This window comes from Camelus ferus, chromosome 3, assembly GCF_009834535.1.
Source record: "Camelus ferus isolate YT-003-E chromosome 3, BCGSAC_Cfer_1.0, whole genome shotgun sequence".
Taxonomy (NCBI): Eukaryota; Metazoa; Chordata; class Mammalia; order Artiodactyla; family Camelidae; genus Camelus; species Camelus ferus.
Window position 1 is genome coordinate 109,910,666 of NC_045698.1, and position 12,395 is coordinate 109,923,060.

The 12,395-nt window shown below is 37.7% G+C and overlaps 1 long non-coding RNA gene across 1 annotated transcript; it reads right to left on the reverse strand.

The window, feature by feature from the left end:
- Positions 1-572: 572 nt before the first annotated feature.
- LOC116662791 lies at positions 573-12,187 on the reverse strand. The gene is made up of 3 exons (XR_004318840.1): positions 12,107-12,187; positions 1,235-1,240; positions 573-583 (listed from the first exon to the last, which is right to left on the reverse strand). It is a non-coding gene; the product is annotated as an uncharacterized LOC116662791 (long non-coding RNA).
- Between the last annotated feature and the right edge of the window lie 208 nt (positions 12,188-12,395).

Genomic DNA, 12,395 nt, shown 5'->3' on the forward strand with positions numbered 1-12,395 from the left:
ACTTAAAGAAATGGAAAGATATCCTATGCTCTTGGATTGGAAGAATTAATATTGTTCAAATGGCCATAGTACCCAAAGCAAACTACAAATGTAATGCAATCCCTATCAACTTACTCATGACATTTTTTCACAGAACTAGAACAATTAATCCTAAAATTTATATGGAATCACAAAAGACCCAGAGTTACCAAGGCAATACTGAAGAAAAAGAACAAAGCTGGAGGAGTAATCCTCCCAGACTTTAGACAATACTACAGAGCTACAGTAATCAAAACAGCATGGTATTGACACAAAAACAGACATATGGATCAGTGGATCAGAATAGAGAGCCCAGAAATAAACCTACATACCTACGGCCAATTAATCTTTGACAAAGGAGGCAAGAATATACGATGGAGAAAAGAGTCTCTTCAGCAAGTGGTGTTGGGAAAGCTGGACAGCTGCATTTAACTCAGTGAACTTAGAACACAGCCTCACACCATACACAAAAATAAACTCAAAATGGCTTTAAGACTTAAACATAAGTAAAGATACCATAAAACTCCTAGAAGAAAACATAGGCAAAACATTCTCTGACATAAATCTTAGACTCCTAGGGCAGTCTACCCAGGCAATAGAAATAAAAGCAAAAATTAACAAATAGGACTTGGTTAAACTTATAAGCTTTTGCACAGCAAAGGTAATTATAAACAAAACAAAAAAATCAATGGAATTGGAGAAAATATTTGCAAATAATGTGACTGACAAGGGCTTAATTTCCAAAATATACAAATAGTTCATACAACTTAATGACAAAAAAAAAAAAAACCCAATCCAAAAATGGGCAGAAGATGTAAACAGACATTTCTTCAATGAAGACATACAAATGGCCAATAGGCACATGAAAAAAATGCTCAGTAACACTAATTATCAGAGAAATGCAAATCAAAACAGCAATGACCAGTCAGAAGGTCCATCATTAAAAAGTCTACAAATGACAAATGCTGGAGAGGCTGTGGAGAAAAGGGAACCCCCCTACACTGCTGGTGGGAATGTGGTTTGGTGCAGCCATTATGGAAAATGTATGGCAATTCCTCAAAAAACTAAACATAGACTTACTATATGATCCAGCAATCCCACTACTGGGCATATATCTGGAGGAAGCTCTAATTGAAAAAGGTACATGCACCCCAATATTCACAGCAGTACTATTTACAATAGCAAAGACATGGAATCAACCTAAATGTTCATTTACAGATGACTGGATAAAGAAGTCGTGGTGTATTTATATAATGCATTACTACTCAGCCATAAAAAATAACAAAATAATACCATTTGCAGCAACATGCATGGACCTGGAGATTGTCATACTAAATGAAGTAAGCCAGAAAGAAAAATCAAATATCATATGATATCACTTATATGTGGAATCTTTAAAAAAAAAAAAAAAAAAAAGGAGGCCCAAATGAACTTATTTACAAAACAAAGACAGACTCATAGACATAGAAAACAAACTTATGGTTACCAGGGAGGAAGGGGGTTGGGGAAGGATAAATTGAGAGTTTGGGATTTGTAGATACTAACTACTATATATAAAATAGATGAACAGCAAGGTCCTACTGTATAGCACAGGAAACTATATTCAATACCTTGTAGTGGCCTATAATGAAAAAGAATATGAAAAGGAATATATATATGTATAATTGAATCACTGTGCTGTACACCAGAAATTAACACAACATTGTAAATCAACTATACCTCAATTAAAAAAAAGTTTACATAGAGGCATTAACAGGGTTCAGTTATGTACACAGTCCAGATGGTATCAGTACCACATGACTATCTCAAAGCTGTGTCCTTGGGCAGGTTCGAGTGTGGAGAAGGCAAGTGGAGCACACATTCCAGGAACGGAGGTAGTGGGGTGAGAAGCCTCCAGTTGTCCGGGACCAGCTTGCAAGTCAAACCAGTGGTCACATCTTCCTGATGACCTCTGCCACCATGCTCACATCTCCAGCCCCACAGTTTCTGATGGTAAAGCTTTCATATCTGGGTTCCCTCCCAGACCTCTCCTTCCTTGCATCAAATGTTCCATCTTGGCATCCAGAATGCACTCTGTTGTCATTCTCCACTGGGCTTCCTGGGCTGCCCTGAACTTTCATCCCAAATGTTAACTGAAGTTGTCTTGTACTGGGATACTGTTGATAGCAATAAACCAGAGACTAACCCATCAGGCTCAATTTGAGAGAGATTTATTATAAGGAATGAGGGGTATGTCTTTGAACCCAAGGGCTAAAAATTTGACCATCCTTCAGGAGGGACATAAACTGGACTTGAAAGGCCACTAGGTGCCAAGGCAGTTACTTGATTAATCTTGTTCTCTCTCTAGTTCCACATAGACTGCCCTCCACACAGATACTCCACTGTTTTGCTTTTCAGTCTTGCTCTGCTGAGCACCTCTCTCAGCTCAGTCATGGTGCACAGACCATAAATGGCTTTCCCAAAGCGGCCGCCTCAGTATATATGTCCTGAGTAGTCTGGGATTCGCAGTTAACTGAGTGTATCTTCTGAATTCCAGTCCCACATTCTCCTCTTCCTGCACTTGAAATTCCCTTCTGTTACACTCTCCCTGCGCCCATCTCCTCTCCCAGATTTGCATATCAAGGTGTCAGCCCAACAGAGCTCCCGCATTCATCAAAATCCATCCTCTTAGAAGACAGCTGTTTTCAGTTGCCAAAACAAACACTTTTGTTATTATTAAAACATTTCAAAAGTCTTAAAAAATTGCCTGTGTCACAAGCTTATTATTTTAAGGCAGAATGGTTGAAAGCCATTTTTCTTTCTGAATGTTCCTTTCTTCTTATGTCCTCCCTCCCTTCCTGTCCAGAGAGAGAGAAAGAGAGAGAGGGAGAGTGTAAATGAAAGAATCCAGCTCAGATCAACAACACTGGGGCTTCCTGGAGGGAACACTGTAATGGATTTTTTTTTCTTAGCACCCATTTCACACCTCTCCCACCTTTGGGAACTCTCTCCCCAGCTTTCCTCTGGATAATTGTCTCTTCCCCCTTAAATAGATTCTGGGTGGGGCTGTCAATAAGTTGCCTTGCTCTTCCTAGCCAAAGGAGCAACTCAACTGATTCTCATTTCAGGGACTTTAAACATTGGGTTCAGTGACTCCAGTGTGTAAGGATGACTGGAGCTGCTGCTTTGCACTATTGTCACCCTGACTGTTGATCAGATCCTGCTGGTTGAATCCCTGCTTCCATTTTTTTTTCCTAAGATGGCCTATTTAGTCATTTCTTTAATTCTTTGAGTGACCCTATGTCCTCTCAATAAAGCTGTTTTGCTTACAATAGGCAGAGCTATTCTTTTGTTTGTCAACAGAATAAAGCAAAGACCTGACTGATAGAGGGATTATCTTATGGAAATTCTTGATCCTATAGAGTTTATCTTGCATGATCCTCTGGACACAGTTTCTCTGTTACAACTCCTGCTGAGGTGCTGGGAATTGAATGGGCAGGTATAGTGGCTTAGTGTCTTGTTTATTTCAGGCAGAATTAACTGAGTGTGGGTCATAATGGAATCGGAGTCCTATATGTTCATGGTTGTACAAAGTTTGGTCTGGGTTCTGGAGACAGATCTCCCAGGCAAAGTTTAATTATCAACAACTGAAAATCAATCCACCTTTGAATATGCTGCAACTTGAATCTCTCAGCTAGACTTCTTTTCCTTGTTTCATTTCATTAGCAAAGATTTTGAATTATCTGTGGGAATAGAGATATATCTGTATCTATCTCTATCTCTATCTCTATCTATCTCCTATTCCTATATATATAGGAGAGTACAGGAGAGTATACACTAAGAAAAGGGTTCTGAAGCAGTCCGGCAGCTGAGGGATGCCAACCAGGAACAACACAGTCCGCATCACGCCTGGGTGACTTGCCGTGGTTACACAGGTGAGCCCAGTTTTCTCTCCCTCTCTCTCCTGCCTTTCTCCTTCTCCCTCTTCCTCACATCTCCCCTCTCTTCTCTTACCCACGTGCACACCTTACACAAGTTTTCCATTCTGTAATATCTGATGTGAAGCAGCATTTTCTCTCATGTGATTAGAAGTAAAGACTTGAGAATCAGACAGCAGAGAGATTTTATTTCACCTCTGCTAACTTTCTAGCTGTGTGACCAAGGGCAAGTACCTTGTCTAAGGCCCAGTTTTCTCATCTTCAAAATGGAAGGAATGCAAGTTTTCACATGTGTGTTACAAGGAAAGCATTTGACAGAGTGACTGGCCCATGGTGGGTGCCTTATCTGTTTCTAACATTGTTATTACCTTCCAAAAAGAAGAAAATTCCTTCTCACTCCTTCTCAGTGTGTGCTTGTTACACTTACCTCTGCCTCACTGCCTTCAACTGTCTTATTGTGTTCAAGCCCCTCCCCTCCCTTGCCCCATAGTAATGCCACCCTGCGGGGAAACTGCTGCTGAATCTTGGAATCTCGTTCCTAGGAGCATTTTAGTAACAATGGAGAAATGTTAGCCTTTAAGAGAGTCCTGGCAAATTTCCCATCTAGAGAAGCATAATTTTAGATTATTTTAGTAACTCTTTCCTGGAGTATTGCTTTTTTTCAAGGTCTCACTTCCCATGGTCGTTTGAGAATTCAGGTAAATTTCCAGATAAAAGCTATAAAGAAAATTGTGGATGCTGGATGTTGCAACCTAAGGTCAAACTTCACTCAGTATCTTGGAACAAGTTGTAAGTGGTAAACAAGAGTTTTGAAACCCAGCCCACTGTGGGTGAGAACATCTCTGTGTATTTATTAGAACAACAAAAAATAATGAGTTCACGTTTAATGAGCAGACTTTTTGAAAATGCTCTGTAAAAATAATTTAATACTTTTTTCTCCTGCAATAGAGAATATCAGCATTTTTTTGAGGATATTAACATCTGTGTGTGTGTGTGTGTGTGTAGTCTTTTTAAAAAAACATCTGTATTTAAAGGATCTCTCTCTCTTCCCTGAAATGTCCTGATGTTACTATATTTGATAAGTTGGTGTTGGGAAAACTTTTATTCTTTTCAGCCCAGCAATATGTGAGAAATACTGGTTTTCTAGCCAAGGCAGTCTCAACTTGGCTGTCTTCCTAGACTCCTGATTCTCATCCCATAAGATGTGTACTCCAGCTTATGGCCAACACGCGTGCATGTTTCTTACAGATGCATTCAACTTGGGGGCTTATCCATAGTCGGACTTGGAGGTACGGTAGCTCTAATGGGAAAACCTTGCTTTGCTGAGCCATTAATGCTCAAGGTTTAAGCATAAAAGCCCAGCTGTGCTTAATCCACTCCCTATCACCATTTCCAAGTGGAGCTTGGAACATTCTCAAAGTCAGGAGCTAAGCGGAGGCAGGGATCTAGTGACTTAAGAGGCTGAAGAGATTTTCTCTCTCTGAGTCAAAAATTTTCTCCTACTGCTGTGAGATTTGACCCTGGAGGGCAGCATTCCAATCCCTGTTTAATGCAGGGCCTTTGAAGGTATCCTCATTCTCTGCCTTGGTTCTATTTCTTTCTTACCCTGTATGGCAGTAAATTCGGTGTGATGGTACCCCAGGCATACTGCTTGATCACCTTCCTCAAATGATGCTTGATGGTCCAGTTCCCTAGAATTTGGCATTCTGATCTGTTTCACATCAGAATGCACTTGCCTGACATGTGTAATCCCTCTGTAAGCTCGACTGGAGAGCTCGGTGTCTGTTCTCCCTAGGATTTGTGCATCTGTGTGGGAGGGGGTAGGGGATATCATTTATCTTACTTTGAAGATGAGAGAGAAAAATTGAGGAGGCTGAACAGTGTTAGGAGGCAGAAAGAAAACCAAAGAAAAATGATCTGGAGAAGTAAGTGGGGGAAATAAATACCAATATGGGAAGGGGTGGGAAAAGCAAAGCAAAATTGCTTTACTTTTAGGGTGAAATGTAGGTCAGATTAGAAGAAAATCTTAACTTGTTTCGAAAACACAATCGTAAAATACTGAAAATGTTCTGAGGTCAATAAAGGGGCCTGTGTGAGCCCTCTGTTCCTCCTTGCCCTGCCCACCTGTATCCCACTCCCAAGGGCAGTCACTACTAAGGTGACCTGTGTCCTTTCCCTTTCTGTTGGATGATCTTGGAAAGCCACCTGAACTCCTCCAAGCCTTATTCCCCACATCTGTAAAGTGGAGATAATACTCATCTCATAACCTTATTGAGAGGATGAGAAGGTATATGTCATTGGTATCTATGTGAAGGTCACAAAAAAAGAGCTCAGTCAATATTGGGTAGGCACACACAAACATACGTATTTTCTAAAAAATGAAAATGGCATACTGTGATAGAAATAACCATTTTGAATATAATGGTATGCTGGGAACATTTTAAATTATTGATATATATTATTTTAATGGATATATGATCACATTATAGTTAATGATGTTTTTTTCCATTTGCCTCTTTCTTGTTATGCCTTCTCCATCCGTATTACCTGTCTTGAGGAAATCCACATAAAAGCTCAAACGTATATGTATATATTTTTCTTCATGCTCATATAATCATAGACAGAAGCACACATGCATATTCATATAGCGTTTTTGTCATTGATTTACAAAAATAAGATTATCTTATGCAAATATAATAATATGTTTTTATAAGATTTCTAATTTATAAAGCGCCTTTCCCTGAGCTTTTCTCTACTAATAGAGACTGGAGAGCTTAAAATTTGAATTCACAGCAGATGTCCCTGCTGCTGGGGAGGGGATAGGCAAGAATCCCAGTGCTTATGAGCTGTCCCCGAGGAGAGAAGTGTGTTGCAATATTTCTAGGAGAGTTTAAGTTCCTAATAAATAGGATAAATTTGGTTTTTACCAGTTTTATTCTTTTCCATTCATCCTTGCTGGGATAAATGTGAGAACAAAAGCCAGCATCTTCCTGGTGGCATCATAGAAAGATAAGAACCTGGGTGCCTGATAGCATTTTGAGTGGCTGAATTAGTGTGAGCAATCCTGACCCTTGGATTTCTAAAATAAACCTCCGTCTGTTGAATGCGTGATCATCAGGTTTTCTCTTCATTTTAGTCAAACACATTCTCAACTATACACACTTCTCTGCATCTCATTTTTGTTACTCAAAGAAATCTTGTTGCAGTTCTGTGATTATTTATCATGGCAGCCCACTGTTTCCATGACGTGAACTTTTATAGCTGACTCAGACCTTCTCTGATTGATGATGATTATTTATATCCAGTAGTTCTTTTCTGTCTTGTTTCTTGGTCACTTCAAACCATGTTACATCAGATATCCTTAAACTGTATGTCTTTATATACTGAGGCTTTCATTTTTATGGAATAAATTTCCCAAAATGGAATTTCTAGGTAAATTTTTGTTAATTTTAGTAATTATTGCCAGAATATATTCCAACAAAGCCAGTAACAATGCACATCTTACCAGCAACATGCCAGAATGGTCTTGGCCTCCCTACACCTTCACTGGTAATAGTTGTTATCCAGCTTTTGTTAGTCTGAAGTCTGTAAAATTATAGCTTATTATTGGATTTGTTTACATTTTCCTTACTGCTAGTGATTTTAAGCCCTTTTCTATATTCTGTTGGCTATTTGGATTTGTCCTTCTGTGAATTTCTATTCATAACCTCACCTGTTTTTCTCTTGAGGAGTGTCCTTCTTGTCAGCTCAAAAGAGTATTTTTATATTATAGGTACTAAATTTTCTATCCTCAGGACTGGAATTTGTCATATTTTGCTGTAAATATTTAAACTTTTATAGGGCTAACTATGGTTTTTAAAACACCTTATTTTCTAGTCTTAGATGAGACAGTCTGCTTTACCGTGAAATTATACAGGAAGCAACTGAATTTTTTTTTTTTTTTGCAGGATTTCTATTTTTCTTTCTCCCCCGACCCACTCCATTCTATCTTTACTTAGTATTATGTAAGTTAAGGGTTCAATTTTTTTCATCCCAATGGATGGCACTTATGTCAACATGATTTTCTAAAAATCCATCCTTCCTACTCTGAGATGAAATATCAATTGGTTATACATTACCATCTCATGTATATTATTTTCTGAATCAAGCGTAATAGTTTATATTGGCGATTCCCCCCAGGTTTTCAAATATATTGCCATATATTTGCCTGTAATATTTCTCCTCTTGTAATTCTTTTTCTCTCTCCTTTGCCTCTGGTTGACTTTTCCTTTTAATTCCTAATCATTTATGTATGTGTGCATGTGTTTATTTTTTCCTGAGGTGAGTTTATTTATTTTTCCTATAATTTTTTTTTGTTTTCACTTTCATCAAAGCCTTTCATTCATGTGAATTTCAGCTTCCTGTTTTATTTTGTTGTTTTTAGTTTTTCAGAGATGAATTCTGTTCCTCTATTTTTATCTTTCTTCTTTAATAATGAAGATATTAAGGATATGCATTTTTTTCTCATAGAGTTTTTAATTTGTGCTGTAAGTTTTACTGTAAGGTTTATTTTTTCAGTTTATAATTTTCTTTTGGTCTAAGAGTTAACTAGAAGTTTTGATCAATAGTGTAAATATTTGATATTATTTATCAAATTTTATAGACTATGTAATATATGAGTTTTATTTGATTTCATAGATTGTTTTGGAATTTAAAATGTTTTCTTTGTGGAAAGCACAAATTATTGTATAGCATTAAAAATATATACTAATTTTCCATTCAAGGGATGATGTAAGTTTCTCTGTATATCTCTTAAACCATTGCTATTCACGTTTTAAAACTTTAGATGTATTACACAATGTAAACTGCACATTTAAAAAATGTCCAGTTTCATGAGGTTTGACAGATACATTATCACCATCACTACCACCACCACCACAATCAAGATACTGACAAATTCCATCACTCTCAAAAGTTTTCTTCCTTTGGAATCATCTTTCTCTCCATTTTCATCCACAAGCAGTCACTGATCTGCTTTCTGTCACTAGAATTGTATATAAATGAAATTTTATATAAATGAACTGATAGACTATGTACTCTTTTTAAAATCTTTCATGCAGAAAAATAAGTTTGAGATTCATTCATGTTGTTACTTGTGTCACTTGTTTGTTACTGTTTATTGTTGAGGAATGTTCCATTGGATGGGAAAACCACATTTTATTTATCTTTTTCATTTGTAAAAGACATTTTGGTTGTCTCCAGTTTTTAGCAGTGACAAGTAAATTGGCTCTGAAGATTTATGTATAATGTTTTGGGTGAACACATTTTCAATTCTCTTAGGTCAATAGCTAGGGGTGGACTGGCTGGATTGTGTAGTAGGCTTGTTTTTAACTTGTTAAAGAGACTGTCAAAGTGGTAACCCAAGCGGTGGTACCCTTTTCCCTTCCTGCTGGCCATTATGAGGATGTTGTTTGTCCCACATCCTCATCAGCAGTTGTTACTGTCAGACTTTTTCATCTTAGTTACTATAATGGTCATGTAGTGCTAGCTCACTGTGATTTTAATTTGCATTTCCTTCATGATCAGTGATGTTAAGCTTCTTTTCATGTGCATTTTGGCTGTCAGTATATATTCTTTTGGAAATTTGTTGACACCTTTTGTCCATATATTTTTGGGTTGTTTGTTATGTTATCATAGCCTAAAAGCTCTTTCTATATTCTTGTTACAATTCTTTTGCCTGTTGTATGTGTGAAGAATATATTCTTTATTCTGTAGGCTGACTTTGTGTTTTCTTTCTAAAAAATATTTTTATTTATTTATTATTGTATTATTTAATTATTTTTATTTTTGGGGGTAATTAGGTTTATTTATTTTTAGAGGAGGTACTGGGGATTGAACCCAGGACCTTGTGCATGCTAAGCATGCGCTCTACTACTTGAGCTATACCTTCCTCCTTGACTTTTATTTTCAATTTAACATCTTTTTATTAAGTTATAGTCATTTTACAATATTGTGTCAAATTCCAATGTAGAGCACGATTTTTCAGTTATACATGAACATACATATATTCTTTACTACATTTTTTCCTCTGTGAGCTACCACAGGATCTTGTATATATTTCCCTGTGCTATACAGTATAATCTTTTATCTATTCAACTTTTTGTTTTCTTAATGGTGAATTTCCAAGAACAAAAGTTTGTAATTGTAATAAAAGCCTATGCCAAGGAGGGGGAAATTTACCTCACATTCCCTCTTGACTTCTTGTGGACGGGCTAATTATAAAATAGCCAAGACAGATTAACAGGAGGAAAACCGAGAGAGAAGCGGGAGGTCATAAAATGATGCTCAGACCAAAAGCAAGCAGCTTTTATACCTTTTTACACAAAGAAACAATAAATTTGTGAGGAATTGACAGGACAGAGAAACTTAAGAAATTTAAGCAGTTTGGGCTTGGGTAGTAAGTTAGTAAAGAAATAAGTTTGGTTTACACCGGCTTCTAGGTCCTGAATTCCCTGTCTCTGGTGATAAGAATGTCTCTCCACCTCCCAAGTAGAAAGAAAGGCACCTTTCAGAGGGAAGATTTAGTTCCTGCTTTCCGGGAGACGGAGGGGAGGGCCAGAGTGTCGTCCCTCTTGCATCAGCTGTGTAAGTAACTTTAATTCAAAGTAATAAATATGCCATTGAGGCATATTTTGGGGTACCCGGCCCTGGGCCCTCCCCTCCCACCCAGTGTACCAATTTTTCTTTTTATAGATTGTGCATTTTATGTTTTATTTGGGAAAACTTTACCTAACTGAAAGGGACAAGTTTCCTTCAGTGTACATTTTTAGAACAGTTTTAGCTTCTGCCTTTAGTTCTACAATCTGTCTCAAGTTAATTATTTTTTATGATGTCAGATAATGGCTGATTTTTGTTTCTAAATAGGTATTCATTTGTTCCAGTATCTATTGTTGAAAAATTTATCATTTCCCCATTGAATTGCCTTAAGTGAGCACTTTTGTCAAAAAATACCCACTTCCAGATTCCCCACGCCAGCAGTCTCCAATTAGGGCATACCTAAAGCCTTCCCTTTCTTCTCCTATGAAGCTTTCCAACTCTTTCGCCTGCCTTTGAGTTTCTGCCAAACGCAAGTGGTGGTGGTTGCCTCCTTTGCAAGCTCTGAATAAATAGACTTTGCTCGTTCCCATTTGGGTGTTCTCCACTTACTGCCACACAAGTCTTGAAATCAGAGTGGAGGTCTTCCACATTGGATCTTATTAAAATTTGCATTGATTATTCTAAAGTGTTTGCATTTCTCTATAAATTTTAGAATCAGCTTTTTAATTTCTACCAAAACCCTGTTGCCATTTCAGTTGGGAATGTGTTGAATTTATAGATTTCTGTCTTTTGCCTCACTTCTGGACCTCCCTTTCTTTGTAAGTGAAATCTCTCATTTACACCTTCCAGTTTATTATTGGCTTTTTTCCCTTCGTGATTTTTAATCTTTTTATGTATTTCTTAGGACTCAGATTTTTTTTTTCAGGTCACTCAGTCAGGTTTAGACAGTAACCATGAACATTCTCTCCCTAAATTCATCTACTAAACAATTTATTTGGAAACCTTATGTTTTACCTCTGGAGAGTTCTTTGGGCCAAGGTAGTGGGTAGGAAGTGGGGGAGAGTGTATGTAGAGGTTCCTAAACTTTCTTTTTCTTTCAAATTGTTATCTGTCTTTTCTAGAATCCCTCAAAGGCTGGTTCTGTGTTCCCTTTGTTTTGATAGCTCTTCCTCCTGTGGGCTGTTCTGCCCCCTCAAGGTGTCATTTATTTGAAGTAAATCTCCCTGCTCCTCTGTCTCTTGAACTTTACCAATCTGAAGGATAGGATTACTTTACTTACCTTTTAAAACTCCTTCTAGACATTTGGGGATTTGGGGGCTCATGGAGGGCCACCCCCAACGTATGCTGAAGTAACATATTGATTATTTTGAATTAAAGTTACTTAAGAAAAGGCTGATGCGAGAGGGACACTCTGACCCTCCTCTCTGTCTCTCTGAAAGCAGGAAATAACCCTCCTATGTGAAAAATGCCCTCCCTGCACCTGTAAGTAGGACACCTCTATCTCCAGAGACATAGAATTCAGGGGCGAAACCAGTATAAGCCAACCTCATTACTTCTGTAATTTACTGCTCCAAGCCCAAACGCTGCTGAAATACTTCACTAATTAAGCACCCAAAGCCTAAGTTTCTTTGTCCTGTCAATTCCTTACCAAGGTATTGTTTCTTTGTCTAAAAAGTGTAGAAGCTTCCTGCTTTAGCTACTTCTTAGGTTCTATATATATGAGATCTCTGTGCACATGAATTCACTTTTTTAAAAATCCTGTTTATCTTGTGTCAATTTAATTATTAGACCAGTCAAAGAACTCAGGATGGGTAAGGGGAATTTCCCTCTCCCTGACAGGGACCTGGGGGATCTGCTACACACTGGGGCCTCTGTTGATCTGTC